This window comes from Ornithorhynchus anatinus, chromosome 1, assembly GCF_004115215.2.
Source record: "Ornithorhynchus anatinus isolate Pmale09 chromosome 1, mOrnAna1.pri.v4, whole genome shotgun sequence".
NCBI lineage: Eukaryota > Metazoa > Chordata > Mammalia > Monotremata > Ornithorhynchidae > Ornithorhynchus > Ornithorhynchus anatinus.
The window spans coordinates 99,137,169-99,155,832 of NC_041728.1; the positions used below are offsets into that span (position 1 = coordinate 99,137,169).

Below are 18,664 nucleotides of genomic sequence, written 5' to 3' on the forward strand. Positions count from 1 at the left end.
AAGCGGGCTGGCTCTGGGGCTGACCAGAAGGGCCAGACGACACAATCACAGGGTCCCCCAAATCAGGAACCGGGCAAGCAGGGCCCAGACGGATGGTTTCAGCCTCACCCCGAGTCGAGTTTTAGTGACGACAAAAACACGCCCTTTTCCCATTCCTGCGAGAAAACAGAGGCCTGCTCAATTTGTGCCACGAGAAAAGGCTCGCGTTGGTATCGTTCCACGTACGCAGTCCACGAGTCAGTTTTTCCTGACTCATGTATAAACCCTCAGAGTGTCAACTGAGCATTTCCAAAAGTTGCGATAACCCTCTCTGATCAATAAACGATTGCGGGTCCTGACTGCCTGTGGAAGCAGGGGAAATCAACAGGTGCAGCTCCCGCTACAAATGAACTGATCTTCCAGTGACTAATCGGGTGCCTGTGGGTTTGGAAAACTGGGGTGGTGCTCGATCATTCCGCCTAGCCAGACCACAGGAAGTTGGGCCAACAGGGCCGTGATCCAGTGTGCAGGCAGTGGAGCGGGGAACTCAACCTTTCCTATCTCGGCTCTTGTTTTTCCCACTCAGCTTCCTCTCCCCTGCTCCGTCCCATCCTCCGTCCCATCCTCTATGCAGCTTAGGAAAATCTAGGGAAATCGATCCCGACCGATTATAATGCCAAGACACTGGATGGTGCCTCGATTATCTGCAGGCCCAGATAATTTATTTATATTAATAATGTTGGTATTTGTTAAGCGCTTACTATGTGCCGCGCACTGTTCTAAGCGCCGGGGTAGACACAGGGGAATCAGGTCGTCCCACGTGGGGCTCACGGTCTTCATCCCCATTTTACAGATGAGGTCACCGAGGCACCGAGAAGTGAAGTGACTCGCCCGAAGTCACACAGCCGACAAGTGGCCGAGCCGGGACTCGAACCCGTGACCTCTGACTCCAAAGCCCGTGCTCTTTCCACTGAGCCACGCTGCTTCTCTGTCTGTCTCCCCTCCCTCTAGACTGTAAGCTCGTTGTGGGCCGGGAATGTGTCTTTACTGTTGTATTGGATTCTCCCAAGTGCTTAGAACAGTGCTCTGCTCACAGTAAGCGCTCAGTAAATACAACTGAATGAATGAAGGAAGGAATCCCAGTAACAACAGCACCGCTGCTGGGTGCTATTTCAGTCGTTACGGGAAGCAGCACGGCCTAGTGGATAGAGCACGGGCCTGGGACTCAGAAGGACCTGGGTTCTAACTCCAGCTCTTCCGCTTGTCTGCGGTGTGACCTTGGGGAAGTCTCTTCCCCTGTGTCTCAGTTCCCTCGTGTGAAAAATAGGGATGAAGACTGTGAGCCCCAGGGACTGTGTTCAAACTGATTAGCTTGCATCTACCCCAGCGCTCAGAACAGTGCTTGCCACTTCTCCGGGCCTCAGTGACCTCATCTGTAAAATGGGGATTGAGACTGCGAGCCCCCACGTGGGACAACCTGATTACCTTGTATCTACTCGGGTGCTTAGAGCAGTGCTTGGAACGTAGTGAGCGCTTAATACCAGAATTCTTCTTCTTCTTCTTCTTACCTAGTAAGCACTTAATAAATACCATTATTATAATTATTACTGCAAGTTAAAAAAACCTACATCTTTCCTCCTATCCTCCTACTGGTTCACCGCCCTCCATGCTCCGGGGAGAGATGGATTGGTAGGGAAGAGGGCACGTTCCTGGCAACTATCAATCATACAAACGGAATGCTTGTTGTAGGCCGGGAATGTGTCTATTATCGTACTCTATTCTCCCAAGTCCTTGGTGTAGCGTTCCGCCCACCAGTAAGCGCCCGCTAACTGCAACTGAAGTATTGAGCGCTTACCGAGTGCAGAGCGCTGAACTAGGTGCTTAAAATATAATCGATTCCTTTGTGCAGGCTCTCAGTCTTAAATAACAATAACGGCGGTATTTGTTAAGCGCTTACTACGTGCCGAGCGCTGCACGGAGCGCTGGGGTAGATACAAGAGCATCAGGCCCCACGTGGGGCTCACGGTCTAAGTAGGAGAGAGAACAGGTATTCAATCCCCATTCTGCAGATGAAGGAACCGAGGCCCAGAGTAGTGAAGTGACTCGCCCAAGATCACGCAGCAGACGAGTGGCGGAGCCGGGATTAGAACCCAGCTCCTCCGACTCCCAGGCCCGAGCTCTTTCCACTAGGCCATGCTGCTTCTCAAAGACTAAAGAGTCAACATCGGGGCTCATCCGCCCTTCCCAGAGGGAGACCCCGTCATCAGCAATAATCATAATTATGCTCATCCCTGTCCCTGCAAACCAACTTAAATTCCCTTTCGTTGCCCCTAAACCTGAGGAAACAGGGGTCTCCCCGACCCGCCTCGCAAAGGCCTGGATAATCTGTACCTCCGACAGGCCAGCCTTATTACCCATTACTACTATTATTAGTAGTAATTATTATTACTATTACTAGTACTATTACCTCATCAATTCTTGAAGCGGCATGATCCAGTGGAAAGAGCTTGGGAGTCAGAGGACCTGGGTTCTATTCCTGGCTCTGTCACTTAGTCACTTAGAGAAGCAGCGAGGCTCAGTGGAAAGAGCATGGGCTTGGGAGCCAGAGGTCATGGGTTCGAATGCCGACTCTGCCGCCTGTCAGCTGTGTGACTGTGGGCAAGTCACTTTACTTCTCTGTGCCTCAGGTACCTCATCTGTCAAATGGGGATGAAGACTGTGAGCCTCACGTGGGACAACCTGATGACCCTGTATCTACCCCAGCGCTTAGAACAGTGCTCTGCACATAGTAAGCGCTTAACAAATACCACCTTAGCGCAGCGCTCAAACATTTAGTAGAGGGCCCCGCCTATAGTAAGGGCTCAGTAAATACCACTGATCGACTGACTGATTGCTGTGTGACCTCGGGCAAGTCGCTTAGCTTTTTTTGCCCCTCAGTTCCCTCATCCGCGAAATGGGAAGTCAATAGGAAGCTTACCGCAATGAATACTTCCTATCGCACCTTCCTCGCCGAGAGCCACGGTGGTATTGTATACTCCAAGCGCTTAGTACAGTGCTCTGCACATAGTAAGCGCTCAATAAATACTGTTGAATGAATGAATATTCCGGAAGGTCTCGGGTTAACTCTTTCTCGTACGAGAGACACATCCCTTCATAACGGGATTCCTGAGAAACCCGCGAAGGAGGCCGGGAGAGTGGGAGGGGAGGAGGGGGAAAGGGTTCCAGCCTTCAGGCAGGATTGTCTTATTATTGTTATTATTATTCAGGGAAGCAGCATGGCCTAATGGAAAGAGCATGGGACTGGGAGTCTGAAGGAGCTGGGTTCTAATCTCGGCTCTGCCACTTGTCTCCTGTGTGACCTTGAGCAAGTCACTTCACTTCTCCGGCCTCAGTTCCCTCCTCTTCTCTGTTCTCCCTCCTTAGAATGTGAGCCCCACGTGGGACCTGATTAACTTGTTTCTATCCCAGCATTTGGTTGGCACATAGTAAGTGCTTAACAAATATCACCGTTATGATTGTTTTATTTTGACTAGTAATAATAATTGATGACATCAGAAGAGTTTTGCTGTTTCACATAGAAGAGAATACTAAAAGTTAGGGATGTCGGAAAGAAAAGTTCAGGACATTCGAAGACTCGAAGGATTAAACAGACCCAGCAGCCATTCATTCAATCGTATTTACTGAGCGTTTACTAGGTGCAGAGCACTGTACTAAGCGCTTGGAATGTACAATTCGGCAACAGATAGAGACAATCCCTGCCCAGTGACGGGCTCACGGTCTAAACGATGTCAATGGCATTAACTGATCTCATACTGTGTGGTAAGCGTTAGGGCAGATTCAAAGGTATAAGATTGGACGCAGTTGCTGCCCCACATGGGATTCACCATTTATCGTATCACCCATTTAACAGATGAGGAAACTGAGGCCCAGAGAGGGAAGTGGAATGCCCAAGGCTCCACACTGGGCCAGTGAGCAGTTAGGACTCAAACCCATCTCCCACCTTGCGATCCAGGGCTCGTCAAGGCCGGAGGAGAGGTGGGACGCTGTCTGGACCGTCCACCTGTAACCCGGGGATGGGTGTCCAGGGCAACAAACCATCCTGGCATTCCCGCGAGCATCCTGGGGCCACTGTATGAGATTCAGCCCTGGGCCAGATGGACCAAGCGGGGTGGCGCTGGGCGTGGTTACGTTCCATATGCTCCGCGGAAACCTGCGGACCTTGAAACCTGAAACTTGAAACGTGCTCGAAACTTCATGTCGTAAGCTTGGCAGGTGAACAGTGGCACTGGAGTAATAATAATGATAACGATGGCATTTGTTAAGCGCTTACGATGTGCAAAGGACTGTTTTAAGCATGGGGGGGGGGGGATACAAGGTGATCAGGAGGGAATTGAGGCCCACAGAAGTGAAGTGACTTGCCCAAGGTCACACAGCTGACAATCGGAGGAGCTGGGATTAGAACCCATGACCTCTGACTCCCAAGCCTGAGATCTTTCCACTGAGCCACGCTGTTTCTCCGCGTAGCAGATAGAGCACGGGCCTGGGAGTCAGAAGGGCCTGGGCTTCTAATCCTTGTCTGCTGGGTGACTTTGGGCAAGTTGCTTCACTGTGTGACCTTGGGCAAGTCACTTCAACTCTCTGGGCCTCAGTTACCTCATCTGTAAAATGGGGATGAAGACTGTGAGCCCCATGTGGGACAGGGACTGTATCCAACCCGATTTGCTCGTATCCACCCCAGAGCTTAGTACAGTGCCTGGCACACAGTAAGTGCTTAACAAGTACCATAACTATTATTATTATTATTACTATTCTTTGGGCCTCAGTTACCCATCTATAAAACTGTGATTAAGACTATGAGGCCCGTGTCCAACCTGATCGACTTTTATCTACCCCAGCACTTAGTACAGTGCCTGGCACATAGTAAGCGCTTAACATTTTTTTTAAAAAAAAAAGGCTGCGAGCCCCATGTGGGACAGGGACTGTGCCCCACCTGATTTGCTCGTATCCACCCCAGAGCTTAGTATGGTGCCTGGCACATAGTAAGTGTTTGACAAATACATGAAAAAGAAAAAAAAATAGATTGTGAGGCCCACATGGGACAGGCACTGTGTCCCATCCGATTTGCTCGTCTCCACCCTCGCGGTTCGTACAGTGTCCGGCACCTAGTGAGCGCTTCACAAATACCCCAATTACGGCTAATTATTATTATGATGAACTATTTCCAGAGTAGCAAAGCTGGAGCAGGCACATCACAAGGCACGCCTTCAGAGCCGGCCCCGGCCCCGACCCGCCCACCCCTCATCAGTGGGCAAACCCCAGCGGCCGACGGTTGGCGAGGGCCTGCGGGCCCGGAGCAGGCCGGCCCGGTTCGCCGGTGGAGCGTCGCTGAAGCCGAACGACAGTCACGGGCCTCCTCGGGCCCCCGGGGCCTCGGCTGGGGGCGGGAGGCGAGCGACGGGGTGATAGGACCGGCGGGGAGACACGGGTGAGAACCTCACCGGACGGCCACGCCTGCGTCCAAGCGAAGCCGCGGGCTCGGGGTCATCGCTTCCTCCCGCCCCCGGGGAGGATGACTAACGCGCCATGAATAAGCCCTGTAAACAGAGACTTGGCTCCGTCTGGCAAAACCGAGGGGTGCAGCCCCACGGAAACACACAGGGGAGAACCAGGTGAAGCCAGAGGGACCTTTGGCGACCGTCCCCGCCGCTGCACGTTTCTGATTCTGTCCGTTTTCACTTCTTCATTGAGGTCCGGTGTTCACGTACAAACATGCTCCCTTTAACCGTGATGCGCTAAATCGATCTCTTTTTACAGCCTCCGCTACTAGACTTGATTCTACCTATTGCCATTGTTCTCGTCTGTCCGTCTCCCCCGATTAGACCGTAAGCCCGTCAGAGGGCAGGGACTGTCTCTATCTGTTACCGATTTGTAATAATAACAATACTAATGTTGGTATTTGTTAAGCGCTTACTATGTGCACGGCACTGTTCTAAGCGCTGGGGGAGATACAGGGTAATCAGGTCATCCCACGTGAGGCTCACAGTTAATCCCCATTTTACAGATGAGGTAACTGAGGCGCAGAGAAGTTAAGTGACTTGCCCACAGTCACATTTGTCCATTTGTCCATTCCAAGCGCTTAGTCCAGTGCTCTGCACATAGTAAGGGCTCAATAAATACTATTGGATGAATAGACTGTAAGTTCTTCAAGAACAGGGATTGAGTTTTTTTTAAAAAAAAAACTTCTTCTGCGTGTTCTCCCAGCCCCTAATTTGGCGCTCTGCACTTAATTTAATGCTCTGCAACCAGGGGGCACCCAGGACACCGCTCTGCACCCAAGGGGCATCCAAGACAGTGCTCGGCATCGAGCGGACACTCAGGACCAGCGGTCTTGCACCCGGTGGACCCTCAGGACAGTGCTCCCGTCCCCGATGGGCACTCAGGACAGTGCTCCGCACCCAGCGGACACCCAGTCGATACTCTGATATGAACACTGGTGATACGCTTTAGGGAGTTCATTCATTTCCCAACTGGAGGTTGAAGAGAGAAAAGGAATCCCACAAATGCAATCAACACCACATGCCCACACATCCCCCGGGGCCCGTCCTGGCCCTCACACCCTTTTCCAAGGAGAGGCAGGGTTGTCTCGGAACTGTCCCCGCCACCCAGTGGAACAGAAGCGGCTTCCCCGGGTGCTCGGCCTTGCGGAGAGTCAAACGGATCCAAATGGATTCTCAGACTGGAAAGACCAAGTGGCTTTTTGGTTTGTTTGAGCGTTTCGCGGTATTTAGTTAAGCGCAAGGTTCTGTATTAAGCACGGGGTAGATACAGAGCTAATCAGGTTTGACACAGTCTCTGTCTCACGTGGGGTTCGCAGTCTTAATCTCCAGTTTACAGTAGCGGAGAGGAGTTAAATGACCTGCCCAAGGTCACACAGCAGACAAGGCGGGGGAGTTGGAGTTAGAGCTTCTGACTCACAGTCCCGTGCTCCTTCCGGTAGGCCACGCTGCATGAGTTTGAGCCCATGTTATAATAATGTTGGTATTTGTTAAGCGTTTACTACGTGCAGAGCACTGTTCTAAGCCCTGGGGTAGATCCAGGGTGATCAGATTGTCCCACGTGAGGCTCACAGCCTTAATCCCCATTTTACAGATGAGGGAACTGAGGCCCAGAGAAGTTGAGTGACTTGCTCACAGTCACACAGCTGACAAGGGGCAGTTCCGGGATTCGAACCCATGACGTCTGACTCCCAAGCCCGGGCTCTTTCCACTGAGCCACGCTGCTTCCCATGCTATAGATACCATTCATAATAATAATAATATTGGTAATTGTTAAGCGCTTACTATGTGCAGAGCACCGTTCTAAGCGCTGGGGGAGATACAGGGTCATCAGGTCGTCCCACGTGAGGCCCACGGTTAATCCCCATTTTACAGATGAGGTAACTGAGGCACAGAGAAGTGAAGTGACTCGCCCACAGTCGCAAAGCTGACAAGTGGCGGAGTCGGGAGTCGAACCCATGACCTCTGACTCCGAAGCCCAGGCTCTTTCCACTGAGCCACGCTGCATTTATTGAGCATTTGTTATGTGGGCAGAGCATCTTACTAAGCTCTTGGGAAAATACTATAAACAGTGGCAGTCCCTGTCCACAAGGAGCTTACAGTCTGGGGGGGTGGGGAGGAGGTGGACATTAATACAAATAAATAAAATGCAGATACGTACGTGAGTGCCGGGGGGCCGGGAGAGGGGAAGAGCAAAGGGGGCAAGTCAGGGTGACGCAGAAGGGGGTGGGAGATGAGGAAAAGTGGGGCTTAGGGGAGAGGTCTGGAGGAGATAGGGAGGGGAAAATAGAAGATGGAAATGATAGAAACGCTGCCTGGGGAAGCAGCGTGGCTCGGTGGAAAGTGCCTGGGCTTCGGAGCCGGAGGTCATGGGTTCGACTCACGGCTCTGCCACTTGTGGGCAAGTCACTTCACTTCTCTGGGCCTCAGTTCCCTCATCTGTCAAATGGGGATTAACTGTGAGCCTCACGTGGGACAAACCGATTACCCTGTATCTGCCCCAGCGCTTAGAACAGTGCTCGGCACGTAGTGAGCGCTTAACAAATACCAACATTATCAACGGTGTCTCTAATCACGTGGGTCTTCCCGCCTTTTCTATCAGCCTTTTATTGCCTGCTGTCAATCCGCCAGGGGCCGGGGGAACAGCTAAGGGCCCATTCCTCAGCGGGCAGAGGGTTTAGGCAGAAACCAGTTCTGTCGGGTGGTGGGCGGATGACTTCCCGGGTCAAGGATGACGCAAGCCGCCACCTTTGCTTGGGTTGTTCGGACGCTTCGGTGGCTTCGCAACTCCGCCCTACCGACAGGTCACCGGACCAAGGAGTGATTCACTCCTCCTTTGCAGGGCATTTCTCAGGGGACGGTCAAGGGGAACTCGTGGGCAGGGAATGTGTCTGTTTATTGTTGTACTGTACTTTCCCAAGCGCTTAGTACAGTGCTCTGCACACACTAAGCACTCCATAAATACCACTGAACGCATGAGTAAAACATTCAGCCCACAAGACGGTAATAATAATAATGATGATGTTGATATTTGTTAAGCGCTTACTACGTGCACAGCACTGTTCTAAGCGCTGGGGGAGATACAGGGGAATCAGGTTGTCCCACGTGGGGCTCACAGTCTTCATCCCCATTTGACAGATGAGGGAACTGAGGTACAGAGAAGTTAAGTGACTTGCCCACGGTAAGGAAAAAAAAGGGTGTCTATTAAGGAAGGGAAGTTCTCGTTAAGGTGACAGAGTTTTACTCAATGGCTGCCCATCTGCCTCTGAATGATAATAATTATAATAATATTTGTTAAGTAGCTACTACGTGTCTAACGCTGTTCTAAGTGCTAGGGTCATCGGGTTGGACACAGTCCCCGTCCCACATGGGGCTCACATTCTAAATTGGAGGGAGGGGGATTTAATTCCCATTTGACAGATGAGATAACTGAGGCGCAGAGAAATTCAGTGACTCGTCCAAGGACCCACAGCAGACAAATGGCACAACCGGAATTAGAACCCAAGTCCTTAGATTCCCAGACCTGTGCTCTTTCCACTAGGCCACAGTGCTTCTCCAACACGAAACAGAAATTCCTTTCCACTGGTTTTAAGGCACTCCATCAGCTTTACCCCTCCTACTTTGCTGATCTTTTATTATAACCCAAACTCCACACTGAGCTCCTCAAAAAGCAGCTGCCTTGCTATACCCTGATAATAATAATGTTGGTATTTGTTAAGCGCTTATTATGTGCAGAGCACTGTTCCAAGCGCTGGGGGAGATACAGGGTCATCGGGTTGTCCCACGTGAGGCTCACAGTCTTCATCCCCCTTTTACCGACGAGAGAACTGAGGCCCAGAGAAGCGAAGTGACTCGCCCACTGTCACGCAGCTGACAAGTGGCAGAGGCGGGATTCGAACCCACGACCTCTGACTCCCAAGCCCGTGCTCTTGCCGCTGAGCCACGCTGCTTCTCTCATCTGTCTCATTGCCAATCCCTTTCCCCACGTCCTCCCTCTGGCCTGGAACTCCCTCCCTATTCCGGCCTGACAGACCACCATTCTCCCCACCTTCAAAGTCCTACTAAAATCAACCTCCTCAAAAAGGCTTTCCCCAACTAAAGCTCTCATTTTCCCTGTTCGCCATCCCTTCTGCATCGCCTGTGGGCTTTGATCCGTACCCCTTGAGCGTTTGATATTCAGCGTGGCTCAGTGGAAAGAACACGGGTTTAGGAGTCAGAGGTCACGGGTGTTAATCCCGGCTCCGCCACCTGTCAGCTGTGTGACTTTGGGCGAGTCACTTCACTTCTCGGTGCCTCAGAGACCTCGTCTGTAAAACGGGGGTGAAGACTGTGAGCCTCACGAGGGACAACCTGATTACCCTGTATCTACCCCAACGCTTAGAACTGTGCTCGGCACATAGTAAACGCTTAACAAATACCATCATTATTCATCTTGTCCCCGGCCCCAGATCTCTTCATCATACATCTGTTTCCCCTGTTTGTCATTTATTTGAATGCCTGCCCCCCACTCTACACTGGAAACTCTTTGTGGGCAGGGAATACCAACTCCATCGTATTGTATTCTCCCAAGCACCTAGAAAACTGTTCCACGTACAGGAATCACTCAATAACTACCACTGATTGATTGAAACTCTGGCTTGTTACCAGACAGGACTTGAAAATGTATTTTCTGTGCACTTCTGAAAAAGGGAGAGCACCTTCTTTTCACATTTCTGGGTCAGCACCACTAGAACAACCTCCCTACCCGATGACCAGCCTCCGAATGGTCTCCGAAGCAGCGTGGCTCGGCGGAAAGAGCCCGGGTTTGGGAGTCAGAGGTCATGGGTTCGAATCCCCGCTCTGCCGCTTGTCAGCTGTGTGACTGTGGGCGAGTCACTTCACTTCTCTGTGCCTCAGTTCCCTCAGCTGTGGGGATGAAGACTGTGAGCCTCACGTGGGACAACCTGATGACCCTGTATCTCCCCCAGCGCTTAGAACAGTGCTCTGCACAGAGTAAGTGCTTAACCAATACCAACATTATTATTATTACTCTGACACTGCTGACATCTCGAAATAAGTACAACCAAAAGCCACACCCCGCCTCTCCCTGACTTCCCCATCGCTGTAGCCAACATCACTATCCACGCTTTCTCGCAAGTCCATGACCTTGGCATTATCCTTATCTCGTCTGTCTCATTCAACCCACATATTCAATTTGTCACCGAATCCCGTCAGCTCCACCTTCGCAACAAGGCTGAAACCTGCCCTTTCCTCTCCAATCAAACTGTTACTACGCTCAGCCAGGCTCTTATTCTGTTCTGCCTTGCCTACTGCGTCAACCTCCTCGCTGACCTCCCTGCCTCCCGTCTCTCCCCACTCTGACCCAAACTTCGCTCTGCTGCCCGGGTCGTTTTTCAGTTCACGTTTCCTCACTCCTCGAGAATCTCCAGGGGTTCCTCATCCACCTCCGCATCAAAACAGAACTCCTTACCACCGGTTTTAAAGTAGTCGATCAGCTTGCCCCCTCCCATAATAATAATGATGGTATTTGTTAAGCGCTTACTATGTGCCAGGCACTGTTCTAAGCACTGGGTTAGACAAACGGTCGTGTCACGCGGGGCTCCCGGTCTTCATCCCCATTTTACCGATGAGGTAACCGAGGGCCAGAGATAACAATAATAATGTTGGTATCTGTTAAGTGCTTACTATGTGCAGAGCACTGTTCTAAGCGCTGGGGGAGATACAGGGTCATCAGGTCGTCCCACGTGAGGCTCACAGTTAATCCCCATTTTACAGATGAGGTAACTGAGGCACAGAGAAGTGAAATGACTTGCCCACAGTCACACAGCTGACAAGCGGCAGGGCCGGGAGTCGAACCCACGGCTTCTGACCGTGACTTGCCTAAAGTGACGCAGCTGACAAGTGGCGGAGCTGGAATTAGAACCCACGACCTCTGACTCCCAAGTCCGTGCTCTTTCCACTAAGCCACGCTGCTTCTCCTATCTTCGATTTCCTTCTACAACCCAGCCTTCACACTTCTCTCCTCCAATACCTATTTACTCACTTTATCTCGATTTCATCTGTCTCATCACCGACCCCTTTCCCATATCCTCCCTCTGACCTGGAACTCCCTCTCCATCCATATACGACAGACCACCACCCTCCCTACCTCCAAAGCCTTATTAAAGTCCCATCTCCTCCAGGAAACATTCTCCGAATAAGCCCTCTTTTATCGATCGCATTTGATCGATCAATCGTATTTAGGGAGCACTTACTACGTGGAGAGCACTGTACTTAGTGCTCGGCTGGAAGAGTACAATGGAACATTCATGCAATCGTATTTATTGAGCGCTTACTGTGTGCAAAGCACTTTTATTCAGTGTTTGGGAGCGTATAATAGTACAGCAAACAGACACATTCCCTGCCACAGTGAGCTTCCAGTCTAGAGGGGAGAGAGATACGAAAACAAATAAGAAACAGATATACACAGATATGTGCTGTGGTGCTGGGAGGGAGGATGAATGAAGGGAGCAAGTCAGGGCGACGCAGAAGGGAGTGGGAGAAGAGGAGAGGAGGGCTTAGTTAGGGAAAAGGCTTCTTGGAGGAGACATGCCTTCACTATGAGAGAGCATCTATGGAGCATCTATGGAGTTTTTTCACGTTTTTTTCGTTTTGGAAAAAAAAAATTTCATTTTTTCAGTTTTTTTTGAAAAAGGTTTTTTTCATTTTTTGGGAAACTTCCTTTTTCTTTGTTTTTTCCTGTTTTCATTTCTTTTCGAGTTTTTTCGCATTTTTTTTTCTCTAGACATGTTCCCTCCCCACAGAAAGCTTACAGTCTAGAGGGGAGCTTTCGGTCCCTTTCCTTTCTATCCGTACCATTTTAGCAATTACTATTCACCTCCGCCCCGCAGCACTTATTTACATATCTGGCATTTATTTATTTATACTGTCTGTCTTCCCTTCTAGACTGTAAGCTCCTTCTGTACGTCTGCCAACTCTTGTATTGTCCTATAATCAGTGTTCTGCACACAGTAAACACTCAAATAGCACCGATTGATTAGTTGATGAGGGAAGAAGCAAGGCGTAGTGGATACGCTCAAATACCACTGATTGATTAGTGGATGGGGGAAGCAGCATGATGTAGTGGATAGAGCCCTGGCTTGGAAGTCAGGAGGTCACGGGTTCTAATCCCTGCTCTGCCACTCGTCTGCTGTGTGGCTTTAGGCAAGTCACTTCACTTCTCTCTGCCTCAGTTCCCTCATCTGTACAATGGGGATTAAGACTGTGAGCCCCATGTGGGACGGGGACTGTGTCCAACCCGATTTTCTGGTATCCACCCAGTGCTGAGTACAGTGCCCGGCACATAGTAAGCGCTTAACAAATACCGCAAGTATTACTGTTATTTACACTATCCGACGGAGTATTTTCACAGGGCTTTTGAAGTCAAGTGAATCAACTGGATTCCTTAGAAAGTGGATGGTCCCTAATAGCCCATCTTGAAAAAAAAAAAAAGAAGGACCATATAAGCATGATGAAATGAAGAATATTAGTTGGCCAGTGTCAATGGACATTTGGACCTTTGGACACTCGACATTGGCCCCAACCCCACAGCACTTCTGTACATATCTATAAATTACACATTATAAATGACACTGATTCATAATAATGTCTGTCTCCCTCACTAGACTGTAAGCTCGTTATAGGCAGGGAACATGTCTGCTAATTCTTTTTAGTATTTTACTCCCCCAAGCACTTAGTACAGTGCTCTGCAAATAGTACGTGCTCGGTAAATATGACTGATCGCTTGATTGACCTCTGACTTTGTGAGTCCCCTCTTTCCCCCGAAAACAGGCAGGGTTCCTGCCTTTTGGGAACTTTCAATAGAGAACTGAAAATATCAGTCCAACTCCTCATACAAAAGAAGAGAATCACGAGCAGCTAGAGACACCAACAAAGTATTACAGGAAAGATCGGATTTCCATTAGGAATCAGCATCAGTGTATGTGTGTGCTTCTTACACCCGTAACAAGAGAGGAGGAGTGTAGCTTAGTGGAAAGAGCACAGACCTGGGTGACAGAAGACCTGGGGTATAATTTTGGCTCTGCCAACTGCCTGCTACGTAACGCTGGACAAGTCATTTAACTTACCACGTTAGTACAATCCCTCATCCTATCCCGACTGGATTATTGCATCAGCCTGCTTTCTGACTTCCCAACCTCCTGCCTCTCCCTGTTTCAGTCTATACTTCACTCCACTGCCCGGATTATCTTTCTACAGAAATGCTCTGGGTATGTCACTTCCCCCCTCAAAAATCTTCAGTGGTTGCCCATCAAGCTCCGCACGAAACAAAAACTCCTCACTCTTGGCTTCAGAGCTCTTCATCGCCTTGCCCCCTCCTACCTCACCTCCCTTCTCTCCTTCTCCAGCCCAGCCCGTACAGTCCGCTCCTCTGCCTCCGTTCACCTCCTCACTGGGCCTCATTCTCGCCCGTCCCGCCACTGCCTCCTGACCACGTCCTACCTCTGGCCTGGAAAGCCCTCCCTCCTCCCATCCGCCAAACAACCACACTTCCCCCCCTTTGAAGCCCTACTGAAGGCTCACCTCCTCCTAGAGGCCTTCCAGACTGATAATAATAATAATGATAATTTTGGTATTGGGTAAGCGCTTACTATGTGCAGATAGATATGGGTAGATACAGGGTGATCAGGTTGTCCCATTTGGGGCTCACAGTTTTAATCCCCATTTTCCAGATGAGGTAACTGAACTAAGCCCTCGTTTTCCTCAGCTTCCTCTCCCTTCCCTGTCACCTGGACTTTGCCCTACCCTCCTATCCTCCACCCTACAGCACCTGTATGCACATATCTATAATTCTATTCATCTAATTAATGCCTATTTACTTGTTTTGGTGTGTACATATCTCTAATTCTGTTTATTTATACTGATGCTATTGACACCTGTTACCTTGTTTTGATGTCTGTCTCCCCCCTTCTAGACTGTAAGCCTGTCGTCGGCAGGGATTGTCTCTATTGCTGAACCGTACTTTCCAAGCGCTTAGTACAGTGCTCTGCACACAGTAAGCACTCAATAAATACGACTGAATGAATGAATAACTTCTCTGAGCCGCAGTTTCCTCAACTGTAAAATGAGGATTCAATCTTACTCCCTCCTACTTAGACTTCATTCATTCATTCAATCATATTTATTGAGAACTTACTGTGTGCAGAGCACTGTACTAAGCGCTTTGGAGAGTACAATACAACAATAAGCAGACATATTCCCTGCCCACAGTGAGTTTACAGTCTGGGGGGGGCCTACAGTCTAGATTGTGAGCCTCATGTGGGACAGGGATTGTATCCGACCGGATAAACTTGTATCTATCCCAGCAGCGTAGAAGCAGCATTTGACCCAAATTAAGCACTTAACAAATACCATAAAAAAAGAACAAAAAAAGAGAACAGAATCTAATTTGACCCTCAGGTATAGGGAAAGTAATATTGAGGACAAAAATTGACTAGAGTCCTTCACATCCACAGCGGGCCGAGCTAGAGACCTCAAACTGAAATTGCAACAAGAGGAACTTGCAAAGTTTCAGGGACAAAACTCGGAAAAAGGTTCCCAGAGGAAAGAACGCAAGCGACATTCCTGATACTCATTAGAAACAAAAACGATTCCCGTCTGCCCCAGAGTGGCTAGGACTCACCTGTCTCGTGCTCTCTTTCCTTCACCCAGTTTCCAATATGAAATCCGTTCCAATTTTTTAAGATTGCAATTTCAAGTTCTTACCTGACATGGTGGCACTCGTTTCCCCGGGGCCCGAGTTCGTCTTACTGCGGGTTCGTTAGTTTCTGTTTAGGACGTGAAATCGGGTAATGATTTACTGAGAAAGAGATCCTCGGAGCACTTTCCAACCTTTGCCTTGTCTTGGGCAGAGCCACTTCGATTTTGCTGTCATTCTATTTTGCTCCTAGGGCCGCCTCCCTAACACCCCAGTATTTTCAAATCCGGTGAAAGAAATGACTGAGGGGATAGAAACCGTGCTGTGCGATGGTTTAGAAGGCATATACCCAACAATCAGTTTAGAGCACGAGCTGGTTTCAACTTGAACAGGCATGGGCGTTGGTATCTGGAGTCTGTTTATTGTTGTATTTTACTTTCCCAAGCGCTTAGTACAGTGCTCTGCACACAGTAGGCACTCAATAAATACAATTAAATGAAATGAATGAAACAAGGGAAGTCTGACTCTCTGAGATTCTTTGTTCCTTTCCTGGGCTACTTGCCAAGTTTCTAGTGCCTGGATACATAAAAATATATATTTATATTATAAATGTATATGTATATATACACATATCTACATAGAGAAATAGAGAAGCAGTGTGGCTCAGTGGAAAGAGCCCGGGATTGGGAGTCAGGGGTCATGGGTTCGAATCCCGGCTCCGCCGCTTGTCAGTTGTGTGACCTTGGGCAAGTCACTGAACTTCTCGGTGCCCCAGTTCCCTCATCTTTAAAATGGGGATGAAGACTGTGAGCCCTACGTGGGACAACCTGATTACCTTGTATCTACCCCAGCGCTTAGAACAGTGCTTGGCACATAGTAAGCGCTTAACAAATACCAACATTATACACACACATATGTTTATCAATCATGTTTATTGAGCGCTTACTGTATATATATATATATATATATATATATATATATATATATATCTTATCTTTCTCCCTCTCTTCTCTCGCTCTACTCTTTCTCCCTCTCTTTTCTGTCTCATTTCTCTCTCACGCTTTTTCTTTCTCATACTTTCTCTTTCTCTCTCTCATGCTTTCTTTCTCTCTTTCTCTCCCCCCACCCCTCTCCCCACACTGGGCTCTTGCATCTCTCCATGGACCTCCAAAGGTGCAAGAAGTGGGTGCATCCCAGGGCTCTCAATCAACAAATCCTACTGCTTGCTTAAGCTGTGCAGGGGCCAGGAAACAAAACCCTTGAACTCCCTGAGGCACAGGCAAAACCATGGGAAATTAGTGCTAATAATAATAATACTTGCCAAACATTTACAATGTGCCAAGACTTTCCTAAGCATTGGGGTGGATATAACATAATCAGGTCGGACACAGTCTAACGTGGGGCTCACATTCTAAACAAAAGACAGTGGAACTTAGTCCCTGCTTTCTAGATGAAGACAGTGAAGCACTGGGAAGTTAAGGGACTTGCCCACGGTCACAGAGAAGGCCAAGTGGGGGAATCGGAATTAGAACTCAGGTCCTCCGACTCTCAGGCTCCTTCTCTTTTGACTAGGCCACGCTTCTTCTGGGGATGAAAGGGATCGGATATTGGACGTACAGGGCGACGGGTTGGTCCATGCCACCTGAGCTCCACACACCTTCCTCTGCGGCGGCCGCTCCTCTGATCTCACTCGCTCATTCAATTCATTCATTCAGTCGCACTTATTGAGCGCTTCCTGTGTGCAGTGCACTGTACTAAGCACTTGGGAGAGCACAATATAATAATAATAATAATAAACAGACACAGTCCCTGCCCACAGTGAGCTCACACTAATATAATTAGAGAAATTACTCAATCCAAACATTGGAATCATTGAAACCGACGTGGAGCTCACTGTCTTGACTGTTTAGCTGGACATGAGTTACCTGGGAGGACGGTTTTAGGTACAGAGTGAATTCTGGAGAGGGTGAAGGGAAGTGAGAGAGGAGAAAAACAACGTACTAAGTAATAAAGGCTGCTCAGGAAACGTCTTCAAGACCAGTGGCCAAGAAAGGGCTAAAATGATAATGAAAAGTAGAAAACTAGAGCTACAGACCAGGCCTGGGAGTCAAAAGGATGCGGGTTCTAATCCTGTCTCTGCCACATCTGCTGTGTAACCTTGGGGCAGGTCACTTCTCTGTGCCTCAGTTGCCTCATCTGTAAAAGTGGGAATTACAACTGTGAGCCCACTTAGGACGGGGACTGTGTCCAACCTAATTTGCTTGTATCCATCCCAGCGCTCAGTAACAACAACAATGGTGGTATTTGTTAAGCACTTACTATATGCAGAGCACTGTTCTAAACACTGGGGTAGATACAGGGTAATCAGTTTGTCCCACGTGAGGCTCACAGTCTTAATCCCCATTTTACAGATGCGGTAACAGGCACAGAGAAGTTAAGTGATTTGCCAATAGTCACACAGCTGACAAGTGACAGAGCCGGGATTCGAACCCGTGAACTCTGACTCCCAAGCCCAGGCTCTTTCCACTGAGCCACACTGCTTCTCTAGTACAGTGCCTGGCACATAGTAAGCACTTAACAAATACCACAGTTATTATTAAACGTGTCTATGAACTCTGTTGCATTGTACTCTACCAAGCGCTTAGTACAGTGCTCTGCACATAATAAGGGGTCAATAAATACTATTAACTGATTGATACCTGTGAGAATTTTTACACAAACAGCAAAACCCCAGGTCAGTGTACGAACTGTGCTGGATTCAGTTGAGTGTTGCCCGCTAAGAGTGAAACTGACTTCTGAAATTATTTGAGTTTGGAGGCGTTTCTCTCTGAGAACCACTGGACAGTGAAGTTCCTGAAATAATAATGTTGGTACTTGTTAAGCGCTTACTACGTGCAGAGCACTGTTCTAAGCGCTGGGGTAGATACAGGGTAATCAGGTTGTCCCACGTGAGGCTCACAGTTAATCCCCATTTGACAGTCTTTGCAGCTTCCTAAAACATATACGTATATGGAACTCCCTGATCTGAAGATCCTTAATACGGTCCAAAAGTTTATTTTCCAAGAATCTTCTAAAGAGCACGGTTGATAATAATAATAATTATGGCATTTGTTAAGTGCTTACTCTATGCCAAGCACTGTTCTAAGTGTGGGGTAGATACAAGGTAGTCGGTTTGGACAAAGACCCCGTCTCACATGGGGCTCACAATCTTAATTCCCATTTTACTGATGAGGTAACTGAGGCACAGAGGAGTTAAGTGACCTGCCCAGGGTCACATGGCAGACAAATGGGGGATCCGGGATTAGAACCCACATCCTCTGACTCCCAAGCCCATGCTCTTGTCACTAGGCCTCGCTGTACTATATTCTCCCGAGTGCTTAGTACAGTACCTACCATATAGTAAGCGCTCAATAAATACCACTGGTCGATTAGCCTC

General features: G+C 48.9%; 1 protein-coding gene across 5 annotated transcripts in view; it reads right to left on the minus strand.

Moving 5' to 3' along the window:
• Positions 1–18,664, minus strand: part of RIN2 (Ras and Rab interactor 2) — a 248,243-nt gene that overhangs the window by 156,976 nt on the left and 72,603 nt on the right. Inside the window, exon 3 of one of the 5 annotated variants that reach the window (XM_029066566.2) lies at positions 15,297–15,358. The exons of the other annotated variants lie outside the window; for them this stretch is intronic. The gene's annotated coding sequence lies outside the window, so the exon portion shown is untranslated. The remainder of the gene's footprint in view (positions 1–15,296; positions 15,359–18,664) is intronic. 5 annotated transcript variants of the gene reach the window in all.